This window comes from Trichosurus vulpecula, chromosome 7 (genome assembly GCF_011100635.1).
Source record: "Trichosurus vulpecula isolate mTriVul1 chromosome 7, mTriVul1.pri, whole genome shotgun sequence".
In the NCBI taxonomy this organism is placed as follows: Eukaryota; Metazoa; Chordata; class Mammalia; order Diprotodontia; family Phalangeridae; genus Trichosurus; species Trichosurus vulpecula.
Genome location: NC_050579.1, coordinates 275387423 through 275406240, shown reverse-complemented (window position 1 = coordinate 275406240; position 18818 = coordinate 275387423). Strand labels below are relative to the sequence as shown.

Below are 18818 nucleotides of genomic sequence, written 5' to 3'. Positions count from 1 at the left end.
CTTAAGTCCCACTTTGTGGAGGAGGCTTTTATTGGTCCCTTCCACTCTCTTTGCCTCTGAGGTTACTTCCCATCTACTTTCTGTATACTCTGTATGCACCTTGTTAATATATTTGTCTTCCCTACTGGATTGTGAGTTTCTTGCGGACAGGGAGTTCAAGAAGTGTTTTTTTACCTTTCTTTGTATCCTCGGTGCCTAGCACAATGCCTGGCGCACAGTAAGCATTTAATAAATGCTTATTGGCCAACTGGCTAACACAATCCTTACCCTCAGGGAGCTCTCAGTCTGATGGGAACAACAAGGTTAGTCAATTACTAAGTTAATAACCATTTATTAAGTGCCTCATGTATACCAGGCACTGTGCTGAGTGTTTGGGTACAGAGACAAAAATGAAAGTCTCTGCCTTCAAGGGGCTTATACTCTTTAAAAAATTTTTTTTATTCATTTTGAACTTAAATATAAAAAGACAACCCCCCCCCATTTCCATGTACACAGCACAGAACAAAAAGAGAATTCAATATAAAACCATGAACCTCTATTTCACACTGTTTGCTTTTCTTTTGAAAAAACAAAATAAAACAAAACAAGGTAATTAATACCATGCATTGCTTTCACAGCCGCCTGCTTTTCTGTGCTTCTGTCTAAGTTTCCTTTTGTTCTCTGCTGTGCATTTGGTCTTACATTCTAATAAAGGAGACAACACGGACACATTTAAGTGTATAAAAAATACATACCATATAGGGATAGGGATTGCATCTGTAATTTCATTGGCATAGGGGAACTCCCAGGTGAGGAAATTCCCTCTACTAATGCAGGCCAGCACACTTATAGTGTAAGAGAGTTGCCTAGAACACTCAGAGGTTGTGATATGTCCAGGGTCATGCAGAGATAGGTGTTGAGTCCAGGTTTTCCTGGTACCAAGGTCAGCTCTTTATCCACGACATCACGGTATGTGGAAAAAAGCCAAATATATAATGTACTAAATATACCGCAAATACAAAGTAATTTTTGGAGGGAAACACCAGTAGCTGGGGCAATCTAGAAAGACCTCATGTAGGAGGTGGCCCTTGAGCTAAACTTTGAAGGGATGCAGGGATTCTGAGGGTGGGGTGAAGGAGTGTGTCCCAGGCATGAAGGACAGACACTTCACTGACAGAAATGGGAGACAGAATGTGGTGTATAAGGAACAGCAAGAAGACCAGTCTTGCTGGAAGATGAAGTACATGAAGGGGAGAATATATAATGAGCCTGGAAAAGAAGGTAGACCAAGATTGTAAAGAGCTCGAAGTGCCAAACAGAGAAGTTTGCATTTGATCCTAGAGGTGATAGATAGCCTTTGGAGAATACTGAGTAATGGAGTGTTCAGTGGACATGTTCAGACTGTGCTTTAGGAATATCTCTTTAGCAGATTAGTGGAGGATGAATTGAAAAGGGAGGTGGGGGAGGCTAGGGGCAGGGAGACCAATTAAGAGATTACTGCAATAGTCCAAGAGAGAGATGATGAGGGACTCTGAAGTAGGGTGTTGGCCTTTTGGGTGGAAAGAAGGGGGTGGATAGGAGAGTGTAACAGCAAGCACCCTGGCACATCCAGGATGGCCTGCTAGCCCAGGCTGTTTGATCTGCTTTTGAAAGAAAGATAGCTTTTAAAGGAGTCAACAATCTTACTTTAATTACATTCACTAGTTTAGGGGAAAGATCAGCACCCTGAACATGGAGAAAATACAAGCAGAGAAATTAGCGCAAAGACCAACAGACAGGGTTCCACCTGTCTGAACAAGGTAATACAACCACCTACATATACCATCAGATGGGGGAACACAGATATATCTCAGTGGTCGGGGGGGTGCTCTGAACAAAACGGCTACTCAGAGTCCTGTCCAGGGAATCAAAAGGTCCTTCTCATAAGTGAACCCCCAAAGCAAAATCTCACCTCAGGGTATATATACACTTCTCTGAGTCAAAAGGCATCACAATCCTCATGACTCAATGCCTAATTAGTTTAGTACCAAAAAAGGCATGAAAGCCTTCCTACAAGCAAGCCTCCCAGGAAGCTAGCCTCCCCTAAGCAAGCTCCTTATTAGGCAAATTCCTCCCCCAAAGGGCTCTATGTGACTCAGGATGTATCAGAGCTGTGATCGAGCACATGTGGTCACATAGGCCTATTAATGGATGTGGAAGACCTTCCTATTGCATTACCATTACAGAGAGAAATGGAGGCAGAATCACTGAGACTTGGCTACTGATTTAGATTTGTGGGGTGAGGGACAGAGAAGAGTTGAGGATGACTCTGAAATTCCAAACCTAGGTAACTGGAAAAATGGTGGAGCTTTGACATCTTGCTTGTTATCAGGTGCTCAATAAATATCTGTTGAGGCCCCAGGTGATGAAATCTTTGGGGAATTTTGTCACTTACCTTCCTGTAAAAACTTCATGGGCTCCGCATTGTATATGAAACTAAGTTCAAATTCCTTGACCTGGCATTCAAAGCTCTCCACAGATTAGCCCTGTTCTGCCCTACCTTTTCAGTTTTATGTTCCACTACACCCCTCCAGTTATTACTCAGTTACTTTTGTTTAAAGGTTTGCAAGGTGCTTAACAAATATTATCTCCAGTTATTAGAGGATGGGTGGGTAAGTGGGATAGAGGTGGAATACGGGAATACTTGACCAACTTCAGGAATTACCCAGTGACACTGATGAAATTGCAGGATCTGGTCCATTGCGTAGAAGCCACTGAAGGGGTGCTGTAGGGGACCTCTTAATGACTGGTTGATTGAGCATCAGCTGCTCTTCCTCATGGCCTGTAAAGCAAGCTGGACAGTCGCCCGCTTTCTGCCTTTGATTTTTGGTAGGAAGCGATGTGGGGGAGGGAAGCAGAGACCCCCTCGTGCATCTTGTGGCTCAGAGTGCCCTGAATTGGGGCTCACCCTGAGTCTGATCCCCTGTCTGCCACCCCCTGCCCCTTGCAGTAACTTGATGTTTCTGTTAAACCAGGATGTTAACCACTCTTTGTACAGGCTTTGCAATAATAGTGGGAGCGACAAGTAGCGTTATTAGGGTTTTGAAGTTCGCAAAGCACTTTAGAAATATTATCTCATTTTATTGTCACGATAGTCCGGGAAGGTAGGTGCTGCTGCTTCCCTATTTTACCGATGAGGACACTGAGGCAGACAATGATTAAGTGACTTACCCCAGGTCACACACCTCGTTTCTGAGGCAGGATTTGAACTCAGATCCTTCTGACTGCAGGGCCAATGTTCTATCCACTGTATTACCTAGCTACCCCTTTGCCTTCTGGACACTTGTGCCTTCATTTATTTTGTTGTCCTTTCTCTAGAAGGCTCTCTTTCTCCAGTGCTGCCTCTTTAAGTGATATAAATTTTTCAAGGTCCAGGTCAAATGCTGTATCTATGGAGTAATAGAAGGAGCTCTGGATCCCTCCAAAGACTTCTCTCATTAACCTCTTTGAACCTTAGTTTCCTTGTCTCTGAAATGGGATAGTAATACTTGCCTTCCCTACCCCACATAGAACTCCTGGGAGAAAAAGCGTTGTATCCTTTAAGTGCTATAAAGATGTGACCTATTATCATGAAGAGAGGCAGTGTGGGTTGGTGGTTAGAATCAGGAAGACCAGGCTGGGTAACCCTAGACAAATCCCTTAACCTCTCAAAGCCACAGGCAACTGTTTAAGACTGTAAGTGGCTGAACAGCTGTTGAACTGAATTGGTGAAGGGAGTTTCCTCCCTGGGAGTTCCGTAGACCAATGAGTTATAGGTCTAGATTGAATGAATGAAAAAAAGCCTTTATTAAGCACTTGGCTGTGTGCACAGCACTGTGCTAAGTGCTGGGGGGTACAAACAGGACTCTAAGACAGCCTCAGCTTTCAAGGAAGCCACGTTCTAGTGGGGGACAACAAGCACGGGAGGTTAGGTTTCAGCCCAGAGCTAGAAGGGACCCTGGCTGTCAATTTGGTCTGAGCCCCTCCTTTCTACATTTAAAGGAAGCTAACCCAGGAAGGCAGAATTGAGATTCTAAGACACGTCCAGCGCCTCCAAATTAAACCCTTCAAGTTCATTGCTCTTTTTCCTGTCTCTCACAGGTCTCATGGACCGGTAGCCTCCATCCATCCATGACTTCTTACTCCTCTAAATTCCTTTGGGTTCATGCTTAAACCACTTACTTGTGTATGTCTACCATTTTCTGCTAGAGGCAGCTAGGTGGCTCAGTGGATAGCATGCTGGGCTTGGAGTCAGGAAGACCTGAGTTCAAATCCAGCCTTAGATACTTAGTCTGGGCAAATCACTTAACTGCTACCTGCCTCAGTTTCCCCACCTATGAATGGAGATAACAATAGCACCTATTCCCCAGGTAGGTTGTAAGAATCAAATGTTAAAAAAAATGCTTAGCATAGTGCCGTAGCACATAGTAGGCACTCCTACAGATACTTCTTTCCTTCCTAGGCAGTAGGCTCTATAAGGGCAAAGACTGTGTCTCATTTATTTCTTCATCCCTGTAGGGACTCATAATTAGTAGGCACTCAGTAAAAATGTTTGTGGAAGGCATGCATGAATGATTGAAGGACTGACAGGCCAGTCCCACAGGAACCTTTCAATTTAAATGGGGAGAAGACAGAGCATCACCGAAGAGTCACCACAGAACACTTCCGACAAACCAACCTATTGATAGGTGGGCGCATTAGTGAATTCAGATTTCACTGATGCAGAATTTCCCATCACTCTGCTAGGGCTGAAAAAATGACTTTACTAGGCACATTACAGTGGTGTAAACAAGGCTGTCTGGGTAGTATTTAAGCCTGCTTAAGAAAACAAACTGTTTTTGAGTACTTGGGGACATCCTGCATACAAACAAAGACTGTGCTCATTTTAAAATCATCCTTCCCTCTTCTTTAAAAGAGGCCTCAAAAGGCCTGGGAGGACACTAATTTGTCATCTGCTACTTTGTGGCACCGAGTGTACTTGAAAGTAATGACTATTTCTTTATGGAATGGTTTGTAATTCAGGTTTCCCTTCCCCTGTAGGTAGTCTGGTTTTACTCTTGTAATCATGCAGTCTTTTTTCAGTCATGTTCAACTCTCTGTGGCCCTATTTGGGGTTTTCTTGGCAAAGATGCTGGAGTGGCCTCCCATTGCTTTCTCCAGTTCATTTTACAGATGAGGAAACCGAGGCAGGCAGGTGAAGTGAATTGCCCAGGCTCACACAGCTAATAAGTGTCCAAAGCCAGACTAAGTCTTTCCGGCACTCTATATACTGTTAAAACAGTGTAGTTCAGGGAAAGAACACTGGATTTCACGTCAGAGGGCCTGGTCTCAAATACTGCCTTTGATATTATCTGCATGACCATAGGCAAGTCAAGTAACCCCTCTGGCCTCAGGTTATCTATTTGTTAAATGAGGGGGTCAAACTAGATCAGAAAGGTCAAACATGACTGGCCCACCATACTCCCAAGTGCGACCTGGAGCCAGAATAAAATGTAATTGGGAAATATTTAACAAAATAAATAAAAATACAGTAAACAGACAATATTACATTTTAAAATGGTCAAAACGTAGCTGGCAGGAATCCCAGCATATGGATTAGTGGTCCTATTTATATTTGAGTTTGACACTATTGGTAGACATGACCCCTAAGATTCTATTCTAAATCTATGATCTTTTTAAGTATATATTTTTGGTGGAGATTTATGACAGTGGAACTTTTGGTACAAAAACTACCTCTCCTGAGGTGGACGGCAGCTGGTCTGGTCTGTAAGTTACATTCTTGGAGAGTTGTCTGGGACACCAAGATGGAGTGTAGCAATCTAACATGATGGGAGCATCTGGGTGGTGCAGTGGATAGAGCACTGGCCCCGGAGTGAGGACGACCTGAGTTCCAAGTCTGGCCTTAGGCACTTACTAGCTGTGTGACTGCCTCCAGAAAACAAACACATAAATAACAAAACCATCTAACATGATGCAGGGTCCCAGATCTGGGGCTGGAGGGAACTTCCTTCAGGGTCATCTAGTCCAACGTCCATTTTACATTTGGAGACGATGAAGCTGAGTGAGCTAAGGTCACTTGTCCAGGGTCCCAGAGGCAGCAAATGGTAGAGATGGAGTTGGGCTTTGGCTGCATATCCAGGGCTCTGTCTGCTCCAGCCTCACAAAAGACTCAAGCTCTTGGCAATCATCCATTTATTTCAAGCAATATTCAAGGGAACAAAAGGCTATTAACAGCAAATAATTTTATTCGGTTGTTTTTCAGTCGTGTCTGACTCTTTGTGACCTCATTTGGGGTTAAGATCCTGGAACGATTTTACAGATGAGGAAACTGAGGCAAACAGAGTGGAGTGACTTGTCCAGGGTCATACAGCTAGGAAGTGTCTGAACTCCAAAGGCCCTGTGCTCCATCTGCTGAGCCACCTAGCGGCCCTTCTTGTTTTATAGCACAGTTAGTAACCCAAGATGCAAGAAAATAATGCTGTTTATCTACCATGCACAAGTCACTTTGTCATGGTCATCCCGTCAGTCAGTCAGTAAACCTTTATCAAGCTCTACTATATGCCAGGGACTATGCAAACTGCCAGGGTTACAAAGACATCAATGAAGCCAGTTCCTGCCCTCAAGGACCTTACCTTCCATTGATTAGCATTGCCCTCTGCTTGCCCAGGTAGAAAGTGAATCTCCCTCACTGGAAGTGTCAAGGAAAGGCCACTAATCACTCACTGGGAGACTGTAGAAGACATTCATATTTCAGGCAAGAATTGGAACTGAGGTGCAGCAAGGTGGCTCAGTGAGTAGAGCACTGGCCCTGGAGTCAGGAGAACCTGAGTTCAAATGTGGCCTCAGATATTTGACACACTTACCAGCTGTGTGACCTTGGGCAAGTCACTTAACCCCAATTCCCCCCTCCAGAAAAAAACAAACCAAAAAGAACCCCCAAGAATTGGAATTTAAAAGGCAAATTTTAAGATAGGCCACTTCAAAGCAGACCATTGGAATCTGTTAGAAATATAGGACAACTTTGTACCATTGGGGCTACACTTCAACCATTAGAGACAAAAGCAGAACACATTCTAAAATCTTTTCAGTGTGTGTAATGTTCACCAAAATACTAATTAATAAGGCCATAATTACTCAATCCAAAATCGTTCACCCAAATTGTTCCATGAATAGAATGGAATATAGACAGCAAGGCTCATTTAAATCCTATTTATTTATTTAAATTTTATTTTATTTAAATTATAAATTTTCATAATTAACCTTTACGAGGCATTGCTAGTTAATGTCAGTTTAGAAGTGGGGCTTTTGAGGTCCCTTCCAACTCTAGGCTTCTGTGAATGGGCCCCCCTTTTGATCAGCAGCTTACAAAGAGCCAAAAATAATGGAGTTGAAGAGGCAAAAGACTACGTACCCCCTGGGTTTCTGCAACATCACTGGGCCTCAGTTTCTTCATGTTTAAAATGAGGTGGGAGGTGGATTACAGCTAGGTGGTGAAGTGGATAGAGCCCCTGGCCTAGAGTCAGGAAGACCCAAGGTCAAATCTGGCCTCAGACATTTACTAGCTGTGTGACCCTGGGTAAGTCACTTAACCCTGTTTGCCTCAGTTTCCGCATCTGTAAAATGAGCTGGAGAAGGAAATGTCAAACCACTCCAGTATTTCTGCCAAGAAAACCCCAAAAAGGGGTGACAAAGAAGTGGACACAACTAAAATGACCAAACAGCAATAATAACAAAAGGTCCCTTCTGGAGCAGCTAGGTGGCACGGTGGATAGAACATGGGTCTTGGAACCAGAAAGACACACCTATGTGAGTTCAAATCTGGCCTCGGGTACTTACTAGCTGTGTCACCCTGGGTAAGTGACTTTAACCCTGTTTGCCTCAGTTTCCTCATCTGTAAAATGAGCTGGAAAAGGAAATGGCAGACCACTCCAATATCTGTCAAGAAAATCCCAAATGGGGTCATGAAGAGTCAAGCATAACAGAAAAAGACTGAACAGCAAGGTCCCTTCCAAGCGTTAAGTCCTATGATCCTGTGCTGCCTGCCGGAAACTGAAGTGGTAGAAAAATCCAGCCCCCTCGTGGCTGGGATGCAGAGGAGTCCTGGGGCCCACTTCTGAGGAACCCCTCCCAGGACCAGAGAACCAAAATCCAGCATAATCAGGCCCCATGACAGTGATCACAAGCATTGTCCTCCCAAACCAGGCAGAAGGAATGTCACATTAGTTTAAAGCTAATAAGAATGGGGTGGTAGAGACAAATGCGGCCACAGCAATTTCCCTAGGCAGAGTCTGGACCCTGCAGCCATTGTAGGAGGCTCAAGTTTAGTCCAGAGAGGATGGAAGCCCCCATTGTAACCTCTGACTGACTGGTTTCATCTGAGTTTGTCCATTCAGGTCATAGATGTGCCTTCTGAGAAAGCTCAGCTTTCCCAGAGCCCAAATCTGTCACCACATTTTGTGAAAATTGACTCAAGATGTAATTTTAGGCTGGGAAATGGAACATTACTTGCACGATAGGCCTCACAGGAGGTTTTAAGTCTTCTGGGTAAAAGAAGTGGGGTGTGATGGGAAGAGCCTTGGACTGGGGGAGTAGAAGGAATCAGGAATCATTAAGTCTCTCAGTTTGCCTGTTTGACCAATGGGGATAATACCCCCTTCCCCTCTCTCTTGAGCCAGCATAGGACATAAAAAGCCCTGCCTATCTGTCAGTGAAGGAACAGCTTTTCTTGGAAGAAAGGTAGGTAAATTCGGAGTCAAGGGATTGCTGGATTCAAGCCAGGAGACCTGGGTTCCAATCCTGACACTTAACCATGTGACCTCTCTGAGTCTCATTTTGCTTATTTGTAAAACAGGTCATCCCTTCCCTGAGAAACTCTGAGAGTCTTTCCTTCCCAGATTGATTCTTTTATAAAGGCAAACTAGGCCATCTTTTGCCTCAATTCTTAATCTAGCTTTAAATCACTGAATGGGTGTTGCCTCAGACAAACTTAGATTTGGAAAAGACCTTAGCTTAAAAAGGCCAAGGTCTCCAGCTACATCTGGGGCCATCACCAGTCTTCCTGACCTATATCTTGCCACTGGACTCCCATGACTCTGGAGGAGAGAGCGGGGCTGATGACTCTGAACAGCTCTGCCTCACTTAAATCCAGTTCACTTGCAAGTCAAGACACCCTTCTGATGCCATTGGCCCTTTCTGAGAACAACATCTCTCCCGACCACTTTGCAAGATTGCTGGGAGGTGGCATTTTGTATACCCTAAACACTGCAGAAATATGAACTAATATTATTATTTTGTGCTCAAAAAGAAGCAAAAGACAAGCAGTTCCTGCTCTCAAGGAGTTTATAATCTGCCAGGCGAAACAACATGCAAACAAATATATATATATATATATATATATATATATATATATATATATATATATATATATATATGTCTAGCTATATGCAAAATAAGGAGGAGATAGTTTACAGAGTGAAGGCTCTGGAATTAAGAGGTGTTGGGAAAGGCTTCCTGTAGAAGGTGGGGTTTTAGTTGAGACTTAAGAGAAGTAAAACTGCCTAGAAGGGGATGGGCAAAAGGTGATGGGTTTCCCATCATTGGTGGTCTTCAAGCAGAGGGTAGATGAGCACTTGTTGGGTGGGCGTGTTATGGTGGGGATTCCTTTCCCTTGTGAGTGGGACTAGATGACCCACTTCTTCCAACCCTCAAATTCTCTGACTCTGTGATTTCCTAGAAGCAGAACCTAAAACCCAGAAAAGTGACATGGCTTACCCAGAGTCACACAGGTAGGAATGAGTAGTGGAGATGACATTTGAGCTCAGCTCTCCTGACTCCACTGTCCCACTGACCTACTCTATACCTTCACCTCCATGAGGCTGAGCATGGTCTATGAAGAGGTGGCTCATGGTAGGCAGAAGTAGGTCCCGGTTTTATAATTGCTACAAGAGCTTTCTGTGGTAGGAAGAATGTTGGTTCTGTGTTGGAATCCTGTTCAAATGAAAGGAAATGTTGATTGCCTCTATTAATTGACCTGGAAGCTTGCTTTTTTGGGGGGCAGGGAGCCTGGAAGGACAACAGAGAACCCACCCACGAATAGTGTGAAGGAACCCAGTGTCATGGTGTGGAAGGAAATGGGAACCCAAGAGGAATATTAGAAAGGAGGGTGACGAGGACTGTGGGAACAGTTTATATAGCACTTTAAGGTTTGCAAAAATTTTGTCTCGTTTTATTGTCCTGACGACCCTGGGAGGCAGGTGCTATCATTACCTCCACTCTCCTGGTGAGGACACTGAGACCGAGGCATTAACAGCTAGCGTCTATGTATCGCTTTAAGATTGGCCAAGTACCTTATGTATGGGATCTCATTGGATCCTTGCAGCAACGCTGTGAGGTAGGCTTGCTTATGATGTCCATTTTATAGGTGAAGAAACTCAGGCTGAGCAGTGAAGTGATTTGTATGTGGTCACACAGCTGGTAGCTGTCAGAGGCTGGCCTTCCCAGGGCTTGTTGATGCCAAGGCTAGCATTCTATTCACTGTGTGATCCTGCTTCTTGTTTTGTAGACAGTAGGTGCACAATAAATGTCCAGTTGAATTGAACATGCATATATGAATGTCATTTTGAGTGGTTCGTCTTCTCGGTGTAAGGATTTATAGACGGGGTGACTCCTCTTTTAAACTTTCTTACCTCCTATTGTGCCAACAGGCCTCCCCACAGAAGCTCCTCCTGACCCCTCCCCATTTCTTAGCATCTTAAAGTTCCCTCTGCCCTTTCTGTCTCACTCTCTCCTTTTGACGTTGGTTGAACTTTCTGGCTCACTCCAGTCTCTTTTGGAAGATTTCCTCTGCTCAGCAAAGATAGCAGTGCATTGTTCCTCCTTTCCTATCTTTGAGGTACAATGGAAAGAACCTGGGTTTAAATCCTGCCTCTGCTGTTTAGTCACTTTGCAAAAGTCAGTTAACTTCCCTGGATCTCAGTTTCCTCACCTATAAAATGAGGGCTTTGGACTAGGCCACCTGAGAGGTCTCTTCCAGCTCTAGCTCTGTGATACTAAACATGAATTCCTTATACACCCTATTACAATAACTAAGTCATCATTTAACTTTCCTGAGCAAAAACCTTCCATGGCTCCCTATTGCTAAACAATCAAATCCAAATTCCCCATCCTGGCATTCAGCAACTTCCACAAGCTGATTCCAGCTTCCGGGTCTAGTTTTGTTTCCAGTGCCCCCTCAGCTCTAGCTAAACAAATTTCCTCTCAGTCTCTGATATAAATCACTCAGCACTGACAAACACTGAGTATCAACGATGCTGTGGGGAATTGTACTGGGCTACCGAGGATGCAGAGAGGTAAGGTCCTCCTCTCACAGGACCTTCGAGTTAATTTTGGAGATAGGGCATACAAAAGCAGTAATCAACCAGACAAGGACATGTAGAATAAATGCCAAGTGACTCAGTTCAGGACTTGAGGAATTCCAAGGAGGGAGAGATCCCTGTGGGCTGCGATGGTCCTAGAAGGCTGTTTATAGAAGGGGTGGGATTTGTACTGGGCCTTGAAGTATGGAGACGACTTAGATATTTGGAAGGGAGGAGAGAAGGGGCTCTTGGACAAGGTGGGTATGAAACAGAAGTGGATGCAAAGGTGTGGAGATCAGAATAGGTTTGGGTTTGTTTGGTGGGGGGAGGGTTCATGAGAGTCAATGATTTTAGCTTGAGTGGAGGGTTAGTGGAAGATAAATTTTGAATGTTAAATGGGACTGGATTATGTTTTCAAGCAACAATGAACCAGAAAGTACCTACTATGGGCTGAGAGTCATTAGGGTGTAGTGGTTAGAAATCTGCCTGGAACCCCATCTGGCCAAGAGGAAATTGATCAGAGAGGCATGGGAGACAGAGAAGCGGCATGTTAGGGTGAATGACTGTTGGATTTGGAATCAAGAGACTTGTGTTCAAGTCCTGCTGCTGCCGTTTGTTAGCTGAGTGGCCACTGGTATATTTTACCTCTCTGACCTCCCATTTCATGGGGTTGAGGAAGGTAGTACTTGGGCTACCTGCCTTGCAGGACTATTGTCAAGGAAGTGTCTATCAATTTGAAAATACTGTGGAGATGATGTGAACTAATATTATGAACTTGTTTGCAGTATGAAGTTAGTAGGTTAGTGGTTCCATGTTATCCTTTCCAAGAGTATTTGTATTTTCAAAGAATAGAGGGAAATGGTGATGCCTAATTCAAAGGAATGAAACTCTAAGGGACTTTCAGATATTATGGCACGTTGGTGGCCTGAGATATTTGGGGGAAGGGGAAAAGAGTGGAGGAGATCAGCTAGTGCCCCTGAATTGATACTTTAGGGAGTGTGAGCTCTTCAAGTGGGCCCTGCTTTCAATCCAAACTGGGGCCTGAGGCTCTGAGAGAGAAGCTCTGGGAAGCAGCAACGGAATCTTCTTTACAGGGCTCGAGGCAGAGACTGGTGGAAAGCATTTTTTGTCAGCTCTCTGGCAGGGATGGTGGGGAAAAGGCCATTCTCAGAGTAGCTGAGGGCGATTTGGTAGATTATCTAAAACAGCAGCTAATTAGGAAATAAGCTTTTTGGCAGGAAGTCTTTCATTACAAGCTCATGGCATTTTGTGAGGCCGGCTGGGGCAGCGACATCTCTGCCAGGTCATCTAAATGGAGCTTTCTTTCCTGAAAACAGCAAAACACCAGGCTTGTGATTGGATGGGGGCGAGGGGTACTTTGTACCAGTTTTAGAAGGGGACTTCAAGACCCTTGTGCTCCATACTTAGTCTGGGGCTGAAGACTGAGGTCCTGTATCTGTTGAGCCTCCATCAGCACGTGTTCAGCCTTGTTCTCCCTGGACTTCCATTTCCCTATCTCTAAAGTAGGGATTGTTAACCTCTTTCGTGTCATGGACCCCTTTAGCAGACTGGGAAAGGCTAGGGACCTCTTCTCAGAATAATTTTTTAAAATGCATATAATAAACTACACAGGATTGGGGGAAAATCAAATATATTGAAATATAGATAAAATGAAATATATATTAAAAATGTTCATGGAGCCCAGGTTAAAAAAACCCTCATCTATAGGAGCTGTCTCATTGTTTTATCAGTCATATCATCCATAAGCTAGGAGACTCCTCAATGTAGCAGAGACAGAACCTGCCTTGGAGTCAGGAAGTGCTGGGATCCGGTCCCACCTCTCACATTTACTGGCTGTGTGATCTGGGCAAGTTACTTGACCTCTGAGGGTCCCAGGCTACTCTCTAAGATTATAAATGGCACGACAGGTACATTTTTACACTGGTAGAGGAGGTTTCCTCACTAGGAGTTCCTTCCATTGAAGAAATCACAGGTCCAGACACTCATAACATGTAGGAGTGGAAAAGGAGATGGGCCTATCACAAGGGGTAGGAGATAGAAATCCACTATACTGGTACCCACATGATGATAAAAGACCCAGAGGATGGTCTCCAACATGGTAGATTCGTGGGAGGGCATGGAAGGGAATCACAAAGGTTGAGAAGACATGGAAGTGCTGCAGTCTGCAATGGTAGAAAGAGTATCCACATTGAGGAGATCCTGTATCATACAAATAGAGGATATCGTTCTCTCTCTGCAAAGAAGGACAGCACCATTCATATCTCAGTGTAACCATTTGGAGAAAGTATGGTGTAGTCAATACTGTGCTGGACTTGGTCTCTGCACCTACTAGCTGTGTGACCGTAGGCCAGCTAGTTAAGTTCACTGAGCCTCAGTGTTATCATCCCCAAAATGGGGATGATAATATTTGTGGTGCCTATTTCGCAGGGTTGTGGGGATCAGCTGAGACATCATCATTCAAGCTTCAACAAATGCTCATTTGCTCCATGGTGTGTGTAAAACGCTGTACTGTGAGTGACTCATTGTTAATTTGTATTTATACAAAATACAAAATTGACATTTATAAAACGTCTTGAGATCCTTGGTGCCTTTTCGTTGCCCATTCTCTTTCCTGGAATGCACTCCCTCCTTATTTCTGCTTCATACAGTCCTTCTCTTCCTTTCAGATGTAGCACAAGTCTCACCTTCTACCCGAAGCCTTTCCTAGGAAGCTAGGTGCTGAAGTGGATAGAAGCCTGGGTCTAGCATCAGGAAGACCTGAGTTCAAATGTAGCCACCTATATTTGCTAGTCTCAACTATAAAATGGGAATCATTATCTCCCTATCTCCCTAGGGATGTTGTGAGGTTCAAATGAGATAAAATTTATAAAGCGCTTAGCGTTGTAGGTACATAATAGGTACTTAACAAATGCTGGTTACATTCCTTCCTCCCAATGCTCCTACTTGCTAGTGCTCTCCCACCCAAACTATTTTGTAACTCTGTATTTGTGCTGTACATGTTTATGCCCTCCCCCCAAATGATTGTGTAACTTTGTATTTGTGCTGTACATGTTTGTGCCCTCCCCCCAAATGATTGTGTAACTTTGTATGTGTGCTGTATATATTTTTGTATGTGCTTGTTATCCTCCCACCCCCCCATTAGAATGGAAAGCTCATCGTGCATAGGGTTGTTGTCATTTGTCCTGTGTTCTCGAAGAGGACCATGACATCAGGGAGGCGATGCCATGACATGCAAGTGAATTTGATTTAAGTGAGGGAGGTCACTTATGTGCAAAGTCACCAGCCTCACTCTCTCCTCCGGAGCCATCTGGGTCCAGTGGCCAGATATAGGTCAGGACGACTGGAGATGGCCCCAGATGCAGTGGGAGACCTTGGCCTTTCTAAGCTAAGGCCTTTTATTGAGACCTATGAGTAGTGACTTTGCTCTTGTATCCCCAGCACAGGTCCAGGTAAATAGTAGGCACTTAATAAATACTTAATTTCACAAAATACAGACCTTATGGTACAATCAGCTACATGTCCTTGGGTAAGGGGGGAAATCAAAGAGCGTCTGTGGCCAGAAGTGTTCTTACTTTGCTCTGGACTTCAATATTCTCCTCTGTCAAATGAAAGGAGTGGGACCAGAAGGTCTCCAAGGTCCTCTTCCAGCTCATCTGCTCCTATGGTTCTAAAATGCTAAGATGATTCTCCAGCACCTCCCTGGGGATGTGAGATTGGCCAGTACTTGCTGTGCGGTTTCAGGGCAGACCTCTGAAAGCACATTTGCATTTTCTATTTTTATTTGAGGCAGATTGCTTTCTGGCCTCTAATTTTAATCCCGGTTAATATGATTCACTAGGGCCTCGGGTTTGTATCTGCCACACAGCTTTCAGAATCCCCAATTAGGAAGCCATCAATAATACACGGAGATTACAGGGGGAACAACAATCGGGGAAGGGTGGACAGCTTGGAAATCAGAGCAAACAATCTGTTAGCTTTGGGCTCATTCCCATTGCTCGGACCCAGCCACAGTGGGACCTTTCAGCTGGGGAGGAGGCTCAGAAGCTTCTTCCAGCTGTGATTTGAGAGAAGCAGGAGCTGTTTTAATTCGGCGTCCATTAAGACCATTCAGCCTCGCAGAGAGCCACCCTTCCATTGTGGGTTGGGGAGCTCGGAGAGCTCTTGCTGAGCCCGTAGGGCCTAATCCACTGCCTGGCGGAGTTAGCTGACAGCGTTTAGATGGATGGGCTTTGTCTCCAAGGTCCCTTCCAGCTCTAAAATCTTGGGATCATCTGTTAGCAAAAGGAAGAGATGATAGCTGACATTTATGTTTATAACACTCTGAACTTTGCAAAGTCCTCTCCACACATCATTTCATTTAAGGTGCGGCTGCCCACGTTTCCTCTTCTATAAGAGGAGGGTTTCGGCCTAAGGTCCCTTACGGCTCCGGTATTTTCTTTCGTTATTTCTCCCCCTCCCCAAAACTGAACACCTCAAAGTTCTGATGCCCAATGCCCCAGCCTGGCCCCACAGTAGAGAGGGGAAGGGAAGGAACAAAAGCATTTATTAAACTCCTACTATGTGCCAGGGACTGTGATAAGTGCTTTGCAAATATTATCTTATTTGATCTCCTTTCCCCATGCCTCCCTGCAGAGGAGGGGGACCAGAGGTGTAGAATGCTGAATCCAATGTCAGATTTGTTCAATATGTTGGTTGGTTTGATTAATTGTCTTTCTTATTTTAAAAGTATTTATGATAAGGAATGGCTCCCTGGGGTGGGGCAGAGGGAATGATACAGTGGGAAATGTAGATAATGTGAAAACAAAGGATAGCCACAAAAACATTTTTAAAAAGCCCAGTCCCCTTCATTCCAGCCCCCTTGATTTCCCTTGACTATTTATTGTCCAGGTCCAGGCCATCTTAGGGGAAGTGAGGTAGTTCAATGAGTAGATAGAGTGTTGGGCCTAGAATCAGGAAGACCTAAATTCAAATGCTGCCTCAGATGCTTACTAGCTTTGGGACGGTGAGCAGGTGACTTAACCTCTGTATGCCTCAGTAAAATGGGCTTAATAATAGTGCTTGTCTCCCAGGGTTGTTGTGAGGATCACATGAGATAATATATGTAAAGTGCTTAGCTCATTTTGTTCAATCATTGAAGCCTACTCTCCATGACCCCATTTGGGGTTTCCCTGCAAAGATACTGGAGTGGTTTGCCATTTCCTTCTCCAGCTCATTTTACAGACGAGGAAACTGAGGCAAACAGGGTGAGATGACTTGCCCAGGGTCACACAGCTAGTAAGTATCTGAGGCCAGATTGGAACTCAGGAAGATGAGAGTTCTTGACTCGAGGCCTGGAACTCTATCCACTGTTCCACTTAGCCGCCCTTGCTTGGCTCATGATAGGCCCTTAATAAATGCTTATTTTCTTCCTTCCATCCAATCTAAAATAATCCAACAGGTATTACTTAAATATCTGCTATGTGCCAATCACCATGCTAGGCACTGGGGAATACAGGTACAAAAAGAAAACCAGTTTTTGCTTCAAGGAGCTGATTTTCTGTTGGAGGAGATGATAAGATAAATAGATTAAGCCAAGGAAACGTAAAGGGGAGTGATAGGAACAAGGTACGAAAGGTAGACAGGAGGCAGATTTCAAAGAGATTCTGAAAGGCTTCCTCTGACCCAGGAAGAAATCCCGAAGCAGAGGGAGTAGGGTGTTATTGGAAAGAACCCCTGGACTGAAGAATCAGAAGAGCTAGGGTGAAGCATCGGCTCTGATGGTTAGCAGCTGTGTGACTTGGGCAAATAACTCCATGCCCCCCAGCCTTTGTTTCCTCGGCTGTAAAACGGGGAATACAACGCTGGCACTACATCAGGGCTTTGCAAACCTTAATGTTCTACATAAATGCGAGCTACAATTCTAGGTCAACTAACAGACATTTACTGAGCTCCACAATATAGGCATAGCATGGAGCTGAATGCCCAGAAGGAAAAGACTTACCAACAGACCAAAGCAGCCCTTTAACAACTTAGTAGATAAATTTGAGAGAATTGTCTGACTGTTAGAGAGGTTAAATGACTTGCTTAGGATCCCATGGCTATTAAAAGCAGGATTTATGGGCAGCTGGGTGGTGCAAGCTGGGCCTGGAATCAGGAAGACCAGAGTTCAAATTCAGCCTCAGAGACTTACTAGCTTTGTGACCTTGGACATGTATCTTTGCCTCAGTTTCTTCATCTGTAAGAATGGAGATAATTACAGCATCTGCTTCCCAGGGCTGTCGTGAGGATCAAATGAGAATATCTGTAAAGCGCTTAGTGAAGTGCTTGGTGTATAGTAGGCCATTATTTGGCTACACTAGGTTTTCCTACCTTTAAAGCCCGGCACTCTGCCCACCATGACTCACTGCTTCTCTATACATGACAAAATATATACCCAACAGTGCGTGATAATTCATTTACATTTGAGTGCCCCATTATCTTTACTGATCTGTGTCAAGCAGGCTATAATCTCCTTGATGGCAGGTAATGTTTCATTTTGCACAGTGCCTAGCACACAGAGGGCCGATTTAATAAATGCTTCCTGGCTGATGAATAAACATGGCCGGCAACATCGTATAGTGGAGAAGTGCTGGGTTTGGAGTCGGGTGACCCGATTTAGAATCCTAGCTCAGTCTCTTATTATCTTTGTGAGGTCGGGCAAATTACTTAACTTCTTTGGGCCTCAGTTTCCTCGTCTGTAAAATCAGGGGTTGGACTAGGTGGTCTCTAAAATCTGTGCCATTGCTAAGTCCTATGATCTGCAATGTTTGTTGAATTGAATAGAAGCTGAAGCAGGTGCTGGGAATTTATCCCAAGCTCCATTCACTGTCCCTCTCAGTTTCCCCTGGTTATTTGAGTGTGCTATTTATGAGAGAAGGAAGGCTGACCTCTCACTCTAGCATAATTGAAACCAAGTTGAACTCTTCACAGGGTCAACCTCGTTTAGTGCAATTTGTGCATCAAGATTTCAGGGCCGGAGTGAGCCTGATACATGACTCACTGGCACATCAGGGGATTCATTATGCACACTTCAAACAGCTTTTGCACTGTTTTGCTGTTGCCTAAATAGTCTCCCTTTCTGGGCTGTTTTGACAAAATGAATTTTCTTTCCTGGTTATTGCCTCTCAAATCGTGGTTTCTTCCTTTTGCTTTGGTCCTGCCTTCTCCCTTCATTTGATTATTGGGCTTTTTATTTCTTTTTCTTTTTTCTCCTGTTCCTTTTTCCTATGGGGTGATCATCCCAGAACCAGGCTGGTCTAGATTCTTAAAGGAACAATCTAGTTTTACTATGCCCAGCACTGCAGCCTCATTGAGACTTCTGGGCTTGTACAAAAGGTATCTAGAAAGAGGTCAGCAGATATCAAGTTTAAATGAAGGGAAATGTTGATTGTCTCTATCCAGAGAGGCAATTGAATTGGAAGCTTGCTT

At 44.3% G+C, this 18818-nt stretch overlaps 1 protein-coding gene across 2 annotated transcripts in view; it reads left to right on the top strand.

Annotated features, from left to right (window-relative positions):
- The window catches only part of CPNE5 (copine 5), a 211239-nt gene that overhangs the window by 30005 nt on the left and 162416 nt on the right, over positions 1 to 18818 (top strand). The gene's annotated exons all lie outside the window — the stretch shown is intronic.